We start from the raw sequence: 9,855 nt of genomic DNA, 5'->3' as shown, positions 1-9,855 counted from the left end.
TTGGTTCACGAGAAATGAGGTTCAGGATCGGGGATGGAAAATCAATTATTTTTCCATATTTGGTAAGTCTAGGCATCGAAAATGGTTATCTGGCACATCGAAAAAGATAATGCTTCCCTCCTTGTCCATAAGGAGGAACTCCTCCTTACCTACTAATATAGCTTAGTCACAAATTGACACTTGTGAAATTATATGGATATAATTGGAAAATTAGACAAAGTGTGTTTTACATTCCTATGCAAACTAAATATGGGAAATGAAATAAAAGTGGTATTTCTTGGCTACTTTCCTAGCATTATCAAACATGGGAAAAAAAATCTTCTAATTTCATTCCTTGAAACAGACATAGAAAAATTTCTCATCAAATCTTTTTTCGCGAACTAAAAAAGGGCCAAGAAGTTAAATGAATAAGGAATTTCACAAGGTCATAGTCCGTGGACCATAACTTACAAACTAAGCAATTGTTCCCTTATCATGGCGTAACCCTGAAAGTCAGAGTCCAAAACACAAACTATAACAAAGCAGGATCTTAAAACTTAATTATAACAATTGCGAAATTAAAATTGATAACCAATGAATGTATGCTCATATTTTTCCTACAAATGAAAGATATTGATTTAGAACAAATTGTTCACCCGTTTTGATTTAGTTCCTATGATGATAGGGTAAATTTCTCCATTTGCTTAAAAATAATTTGTGGTCAACAAGTCAACTTTCTTTGGTGTGCGAGCGTGTCACTGTTAGCAATTAAAACCCTAACAGACTTATGAAAAATAGATAACTTGAGTCCCAAGTTACTGACTTTAAACAAGTGATTGTGAATTTGGGTGAGGAATATCTCCCAAGTAAATTCTTTTCTTGCCTCAGACTGGTGAGGACTTCACAATTTCTCATAGTAAAATCTAGTGGTTCTGGCCAAAATGAATATTGAAAATAAATCAAATTGTTTTAAAGAGAATTGCCAATTACACAATTTAAAACAAAAGGGAACTGCCACGTCTAAAAAGGACAACAGAACATTGGGCTTCGATTTCTGCTTGGATTGTTGCCTGTGACTCAGTCTGGACTGGATGTATCTGTGCTGGATTCAAACATCAGCACCTTTAACTGATGAGGTTCAGCTGAAAATTGACAGCAATATTGAGATTGGCAGAGTTTTAATCTATTTTAGCCATGTAGAGGCTTCTTGGATGGGCATAATTAAGATCTCTTCAGTCTGGACGGGGTTGGAAGTGGCTGGATTGATGATTGCTGACCAGGAGCTGCACTACAGTACCTATTCTGCTTGATTATGAATCATCCAAGAGCTATTCTAACAATTCTGAGAGATCAAAGCATCTCTGTAAATTTGTTGAGGTTTTCATTCTCATGGGAAACTTGTTCGTAAAAATAACTCACATATTATTATTTCAAAGTGTACTACTAGACACATTTTCATTGTTTTTGTTTTCTAAAAATGTTTTATAATTAATCTACCAGACGTATTTTCATTTTCTGAAAATGCAAATTCGTTTTCTTGTTTTTATTCTCTGATAATATTCTCTGAAAACGTTACCTGATTAATTTTCTTTGGGCCTCAAGCGAGACAACTCTAAGCCCCCACATGATTTCGTTTAAGTCTCCGCCGCAGAACCAAGGAGCATCAGTAGCTTGCCCTTCCAGACCATGCCAAAACTCTTCTTTCTTGTCTCTGTATGGATTTCCGTAAATCCAAGAGGCACGGACACGAGTGCCATTAAGAGGAGTCTGCAGCCAACAATCAATCAAATTTTTGGATAAAGCAACAATATCACAAGTTACCGTATCATACCACCAAACCCACTCAAGCCCCCCGCCAGACCTATTGGGGGAACATGAAACCCATTCAAAAATTCGAAGGGTGGGATAATCCCCGTTCGAGGTTCACTTTGCTTCTGGCCACAAAGTGTTTTTAACGGGTTTTGAATTTCTGTCATTGAAGTATCAGGTAGCTCGTCAGTTGAAGGTGGCAGTTAAGGTGGCAGTTTGCCAACAACACCACATCTTGTGGTTATGTAATGTTCTTTTGGATTTAATGAAATACCATCTTTTCTCAAAAAGATATAGATAATGAATGATGAAACATTCAAAATGCCATAAAATACTCATAATTAATTATAATATTAAGAATTGAAAATATAATAAATAAGTATAATATAGTAAATTTATACTTTTGTGTATTAAAAAAATTAAAATAAAAAACAAAATCAGAATCTGGATCCTATTAAAAACACATAAAAAATTCAAAAAAAAATTAATATATATTAATTTTAATAAACATTTTAATGATCTTTGAAAAAAAAAAATAAGCCAATTGGCAGAGCTTTTGCCAAGAGGCTAGTAAAATAACACCAACCAGGATGTGAATTTACTAAAATTATTTGAATTACAATGCAAATTACATCTTTCACAGTAGTAAGATTCACCTACTGCCATGCATTGCATTATTCATACATAATTATAAAGAAAGAAACTCAACCATCTGTTTTACTTGGCTGGAGAAATCAATCGTCCATAGCTACGTTAAATCGTCCATAGCTACGTTAACTTAACATATACTTGACAAATTACTTTATTTTTGAAAATGTTTCTCACTGAAGACCAATTAATAAGCTGATATTTTATATATATATTTTCCATATATCTGCTCTGTATTTCTCAGCTTATAGCTTGCTATATAACTTATGCAGTATAATATCTTCATAGAAGTGCTTTTTGAAAGCGTCCATATGGGCCACTTGTAAACACAAAGTCAGAACCATAGAACCATCTCCTTCAGGACTTGGAAGGAGGAAGGATTCCCCATCAAAATCATATGTTCCTGAACCCATATACATTTCCTTTTCCCATCCAAAGTCAAGCCCATACATAGGCGGTGTCGACCAAGTCACAACCTCAAGATTAGGGTTTCCATACAAATCCCCTTCGGCAATCCCTAGAGCATGAAGGGCTTGAAACCTAGTCAAGTTCGGTTGGTTCCTGAAGTGATCAATGGCGGACAGCACGTAATAATTCGACACCTTCTCGATTGCCTCCGTTATTCTACTCGATGCGTACCCTAATGGTTTGGACACCAAGTCACCAGCAAGACTTCTAGCAACCCCATAAAATGTTGCATTTCCAAAGTATCCTTGGGGCAATGGGGGTTGCATACGACTCCTCAAATCAACGCAAACTCCCATTGCCGTAGGTTGTTCATTTCTGTGAACTCTAGCCTTAGACGCACATCTCCATATGTGCCCTGCCACGGTCTTATACCGTGTGTAAGCCGGCTTAGTGCCAGAATTCTTGTAATCATTCCCCTCGTTTGCCATTCGCTTAAGTTTCTCAATTTGTTGCTTGGTTAGCTTCAACATGGCCACAGTGGTCTTCTTCTTCCTCTCCTCGATCGATATTATCCGATTGGCCGAGCAAAAGGGGTGGATGGTCTAACTCTGAGTGGTCAAGCCCTAGAGTATTTCCAGCTGGGAGTGTTCGAGCTTGAAAGGCCTTTCGATCCAGGAACGGCATTACACCAATTGGCTCACCCTTTGCAAGCCTAGCCCACTCAGAAATGAAATGAAATGTACTTTGCCCATCAACAACAGCATGTGAAATAGTCTAAGACTAACACCACCACACTTGAACCTAGTCAACTATACAAGCAATATAGGAAGTTCATGAATTGGGAGGGTGTAGTCTACAGTGGGGATAAGATAGTCATATTCTAGAGAAGGAGAGAAGTCACCAAGTGTCAAACAAAGTAGGGTAAATATTCAGTTATACTAAGATACGCTCATATTATTATTCTTCTCCAATATTGAGGTATTTATACAAGTACAAAGATGTGTTAACCCTAAATAAAATAGGAAATATATCTAAATTACAATATGACTAAATAATAATTGGTAAGTAACCAAAATTCTAATAAAATAAGGAACCAAAATCTTAACTAAGTAAGAGCTTGCCAACACTTCCCCTCAAGTTGGGCAAAGATATTTCGCACGCCCAACTTGACAAGCGAGTCACAGAACACCATACTTGAGAAGCACTAATTGTAGATAAGGTCTTTTCGTCAACCACGAGTGAAACAAATGACAAACTAAAGCAAAGTTCGCAACAGAAACACAAGAGCAAACCGTAAAAAATAGGGCAAATAGTAGAATACAGAAACCCTGTGAGGACGATAGTAGGTAAGGTAGAACACAGAAACCCTGTGAGGATGGCAGTAGATAAGGCAGAACATAGAAACTCTGTGAGCACGACAGTAGATTAGGCAAAACACATAAACCGAAACCCTGTGAGTATGGCAGTAGATAAGGCAGAACACAAAAACCTTGTGAGCACGGCAATAGATAAGACAGAACACAGAAACCCTGTGAGTACGACAGTAGGTAAGGCAGAAGCAAAGGCAAAGGGCAAGGCCACAACAACAACAACGACAATGACCACATCAACGGAAAGCGAAGCAAGAAAAGACAACATCAACGGTGGCAATATCGACCACAACAGAAACACACCAGCAAAGGCATGAGCAACAATACTGGCACCATAACAGGCAGGAGCAACAATACTAGTACCAAACCAGCACGAGTAACAAGGCAGGGACATAACAGGCATCATCAACAGTAATCAACACTGTCCCCAGCAAGAGTCATAATAGGCAGGAGCAAAATACTAGTACCAAACAACAGCAATACAAGGCACTGGCACCAGCAAGAGCAACAAGGCAGGGACATAACAAGCATCATCAACAGTAATCAACACTGTCCCCAACAAGAGTCATAATAAGCAAGAGCAATAACATTGTCCCCAGCAAGAGACATAACAAGGATGAGCAACGGTACTGGCACTAGCAAAAGACATAGTAGTTAGCAACAATAACAATAACAAATACTTTCATTATTGCAGAGACAACTTCTCTTCACGCCCCATCTCCTCCTGAAGAGAAGGGGTATTCGAAACCATAAGAAAAGTGGCACTTAAGAAACAGAAGCTAATTGACGCTCAGATGTAGAAGAATCAGCCATGGCAGATAGGTAGCTAAATTGCAGCAGAATAGATGAGCAGCGGTGTCACTCCCCCTTAAATCTGACGATATAAAAGAGTCGAGATTTGAGAAAGCAACACCGAAAAATAAAGTTACAGCACCCAAATGAAGTTGCATCTATCTCCCAATCAAATCTGACACTGGTAAAGGATCGAGATTTGAAAGAAGAGAAATTGAAATAATAGTAAAGAGACTCAAACATGCCAGTCTCATGGCAGAAAAAAATGCAAGAGGGGAAGGTGGTAGCATACGGCTGTCCCATAAAGAAAAAACTTCAGAAAAGGAGAATAGTAAGGGAGGAAACCCAGCAAATCATGAACAGAGACAAAGATAAGATGCTCAAACTGAGAAGCGGAAAAGCAACTCAAGAGAGCAGCCAAAGAAGACAGAGACCCGCAGAACAGTCAAAGGAAAGGCTCGGCGAGCGGTGACGAGACTCGCGGAGGAAAGCAATGGCTCAGTTAGCGGTGACGAGGCTCACGGAGTAAAGAGACTTGTTATGAAGTTTCAAAGATAGAGAAGCTGAGACATCAAGAAAGACCATATGGCCTACAAAGATGAAAAATAAAAATTTTGGAACAGTAGCAAAGAAGAATGTGAAGACTAGGTGCGGTGAAAACACATATGAGAGGATGAACAAAAGAAAATGACTATACAAGATGAAGACCCATGATGAGTTAGGAATGAGGAGTGCCAACGACTCTCAACTTGGCAGAGGTTATCACAGGTTAGGAACCTGGCTCTGATACCATGTCAAACAAAGTAAGGTAAATATTCAGTTATGCTAAGATACACTCATATTATTATTCTTCTCCAATATTGAGGTATTTATACAAGTACAAAGATGTGTTAACCCTAAATAAAATAGGAAATATATCTAAATTACAATAGGACTAAATAATAATTGGTAAGTAACCAAAATTCTAATAAAATAAGGAACCAAAATCCTAACTAAGTAAGAGCTCGCCAACACCAAGATCATCAAGTTTCGAATCGGACTCAGCTTCAATGAACTGAACCCCCATGCCATTGCAATCGAGCTCGAGATGGCCTCCGCCAATCCAACGCAAACGACCGGCTAGTGGATGGAATGGCACCAATGCGCGGCATAATGAGTCTTTGAGAGTGTTGACAATGGCGTCAGGTTGTGAGACAAAGTTTTGGTCTGGTCTGTAGAAGTTGATAATGCTAACATGACTTATGGTGTCAATTTGATCCGATTCTGAGAGAGCTAGGCTACCTTGCAATGTTGGTGTAGAGGGTTTCAGAACATAGCAGCCTTTGATTTTCACCACCATCGTTTTTATTTTTTTCAAAATTTGAGTAGGTTATGAATAGATGTGGCAGACGATATGGTATTGGTTTTTATAGAACTGATTTATGGACACTGTTCCCTCCTTAGTATTCTTACTTCCTGCAAATCAAACTTTTTAGAGGGATAAGCAACCACCGCTTAATAGAGACATGAGACTTTACCACAGTAGATTGATATAACTAAATTAAATGATATGCAATCACATAATTGACAATTATACCACTGATATCCTATTCTACTGTGCACACGGGCTCGCCTGAAATTAGTTCCTACAATGGTCAGACTCAACTATACAAAAGATCCTTCCTATTACCCTTTTTTCCAAACTTTCTTTATCAACCCAATAATTCCAATCATTTTCAATAACATATGAACATGTCAATATTAATAAAATAATATAATGCTAATTAACAACACGTAAACACCCAATAACAAAGAATATCAACCAAATTATAGTACAACACATAATATAATGCTCACGAAATTTAATTAAATCAATCTTCGTAAAGGCCCCAAAAAACCCCCTACCTTAATTCCAAATCTAGTTCAAAGTTTAAGAAATCACAAACTACACTCTATTTCTCCTCCAAGAATTTCATCAGCAGTCTCTCTCTCTCTTCGTCCTTTTTCTCTTTTTCTTTCTTTCTTTCCCTCTTATTTCTCATGTAAACCATGCCTCCCTTGCTCTTCAAGATGAAATGGAATGGTCCCTATTTATAGTACTACATACGTGGCAACTACTTTCCTTCAATTGGTCCAATGTATGGCAGCTGATAATGTTTGGCTTCAAGTTTAGATGTAACTAGATTGCCAACACCTCATGCTAAATTAGAGCTTAGTCATCTAGGTATAATGACACATGTGAGTCTTTTTTTTGACACCTGTGAGTTTTAAGTGTTGCATGTCTAAAGATTTAGATGACAACTAGACTATTGAACTTAGCTGTTCAAGTATTAATATGCAGAAAGTAACAACGAGATAAGGCTATCTAAAACAAAACATATACTTATTATAGTATTATTATTTTTAATAATTAATAAGAAAAATTTCTGAAAATATAACACATACCAAGATAATTATATATATAATCAATTTAAATATATAACTTATAAACTAAATATGTAACAAAATATTTAATTTCTCGAAATTATATATATATATATATATATATTTAAAAATACTCTGTTTCATATATGGGATAATTGAAACAGGTGTGTGTTCATGTAAATGCGCATTAGGGACCAAGAAGTATAAACATGGTATGAGACGTGCGAGATATTGTCCCTAATTTAATCACTTACAAAGTCCAGTAGGTGTGGGGTTTAATCATAAAAGGTCTCGGTATTATTAGTAGTAGAACCATTTATTATATTTTGTATTTTATTTAGTCAAGTTTCCAATGTGGGACTTATATTCTTCAACACGCCTCCTCATGTGAGACCACTACATAGTGGGCCACACGTGGAGCCAAGTTCACATCGGAGTCAATCATTCGAGCCCAACATGTGAGCACCACATATTAGGTAAAGGGTAAGAATAAACACTCAAGCCCAACATGTGAACATCACATATTGGGTAAGGGTAGAGACCCAATTCAGGCCCAGTCAATCAACCTGCTCTGATACCATGTTAAATTCAGAGAGACGGGCTAGCGGCCCACTACTAACAACCCCGATATTGTCCCCAACTTAACCACCTACAAAGTCCAGTAGGTGTGAGGTTTTATCACAAAAGGCCTCGGTATTATTAGTAGTAGAACCATTCATTATATTTTGTATTTTATTTAAGGCTTAAATGTTAAAATGGTCCCTGTGTTTTATTTATTTGGCCAATTTAGTCCCCGTGTTTTTAATTTGGTTGATTTAGTCCTTGTGTTTTACTCCGTTAGTCAATGTTATCTATTCCGTTAAATTGTTGTTTAAAAAATTCATAAATGTTATTTAAACTAATTAAAAATCTCTAATTATTTAATAAAAAATTAAGACCAGCCACCACATTCCAGGGGGGAAGTGGTTGGGTGGGATCGCTCATGGTGGTTTGGTGTTGGCTGTTGGAGAGAAGAAGAGGGTTTAGAGGTTGGGTTTCCAAATTTTTTTTATTTTGTTAATCTTTTTGTTAAGAGAAACAAAAATAGGCACAAGGCAGTGCAGCAGTAGGCTAGCAGGTAAGCTTAATAAGATAAAGGATAAGCATGATTGCAAGAGCCATTTGTTCTTGTTCATCCTTCTTTTCATGGCTGTCGAGGCCCTTTTACTCTTGCTAATGTTTTTATCCACCCCATGAATTGTATTACGGGCATGTAGAAGAGACTGGCGGTGTTGATGCAAATCGGATAACTTTTTATTAGAGGCTTGAATCGGTGGTGATCAATCGGAGAATTTGAGGCTTGCAGGCCTTTATTTTGTTAATCATTAAAGTGAACTTGTAATTTTTTTTTATTTAAAATAATTACAGTTTTTATTAATTTTTAAAACTTTAATGAACTTTTTTAATAATAATTTAATGGAATGGATAATATTAGCTAACGGAGGAAAACACAAGGACTAAATCGGCCAAATTAAAAACACAGGGATTAAATTGGCCAAATGATTAAAACACAGGGACTATTTTGACATTTAAGTCTTTATTTAATCAAGTTTCCGATGTGGACTCATATTCTTCAACACACCCTCCCTCAGTTGAGTGGGACCTGGTGATACCGTATCATTGTATAATTTCTCCCCTCGGTGACCTCGGCATCCACAAGATGTCTGTATCCACCACCTTCTCAATTATCAACGTCGTCACGACGCCATTTCCCCTTCCTCCGCTCAATTCTAAGAGCTCGTCCTGGACACCGTCATAAGATCCTTGCTCCAGTTCCTCCGGGCACAAATTCGTCATTCTTGGTCAATCTCTACCCGTACAACCTCTACAAGATCCACAGTGAGTTCCAAGATTTCTGCTTTCAAGCATTGTCAAGTACATACCTTTGGCAAAATCAAGCATGTGTGCCTCTGTATTTTTGTTGTGATTTTACTGTGTTCTTGATTGCTTTTTTGTACTTGTTAAATACCCTAAAATCAAGAAAGCTTCAGAATTTTTTCTTCCAAGGAATTGAAGTCTGCCACTAATGGCTTCCAGTCCTCTAACAAGTTTGGAGAAGGTGACTTTGGCTCTGTTTATAAGAGTTTTTTTCTTTGCTGCTATGTCTGTAATCATACATGAAAACCTTGTTAGGCTTCAAGGGTGGCACCAATGGTTGTGGTGGCCGTGGAGGACGGTGGGTTCTGGGTTACTGTTTTTCCCCTTCAATTTCATTATATTTTCATTTATTTTTATTTTTAATTGATTTGTAATATTTTATTAATATTATAATCAAGTTTAAAGAAGCAGGTACCACGTTTGCCACATTATCAATTAACATATTTTTTAATAGTCATTCTAACTACAGAACCAAATTGCAATAAATTTCCAAGCTTAGGGTCGTACTTTATTGTTAAAATTGAGAGCG

The 9,855-nt window shown here is 37.1% G+C and overlaps 1 pseudogene; it reads right to left on the bottom strand.

The window, feature by feature from the left end:
- LOC18779760 lies at positions 2,682–6,345 on the bottom strand (annotated as a pseudogene).

This window comes from Prunus persica, chromosome G1 (genome assembly GCF_000346465.2).
Source record: "Prunus persica cultivar Lovell chromosome G1, Prunus_persica_NCBIv2, whole genome shotgun sequence".
In the NCBI taxonomy this organism is placed as follows: Eukaryota; Viridiplantae; Streptophyta; class Magnoliopsida; order Rosales; family Rosaceae; genus Prunus; species Prunus persica.
Note: the sequence above shows the minus strand (reverse complement) of the source record. Positions and strands in the feature narration are given on the sequence as shown.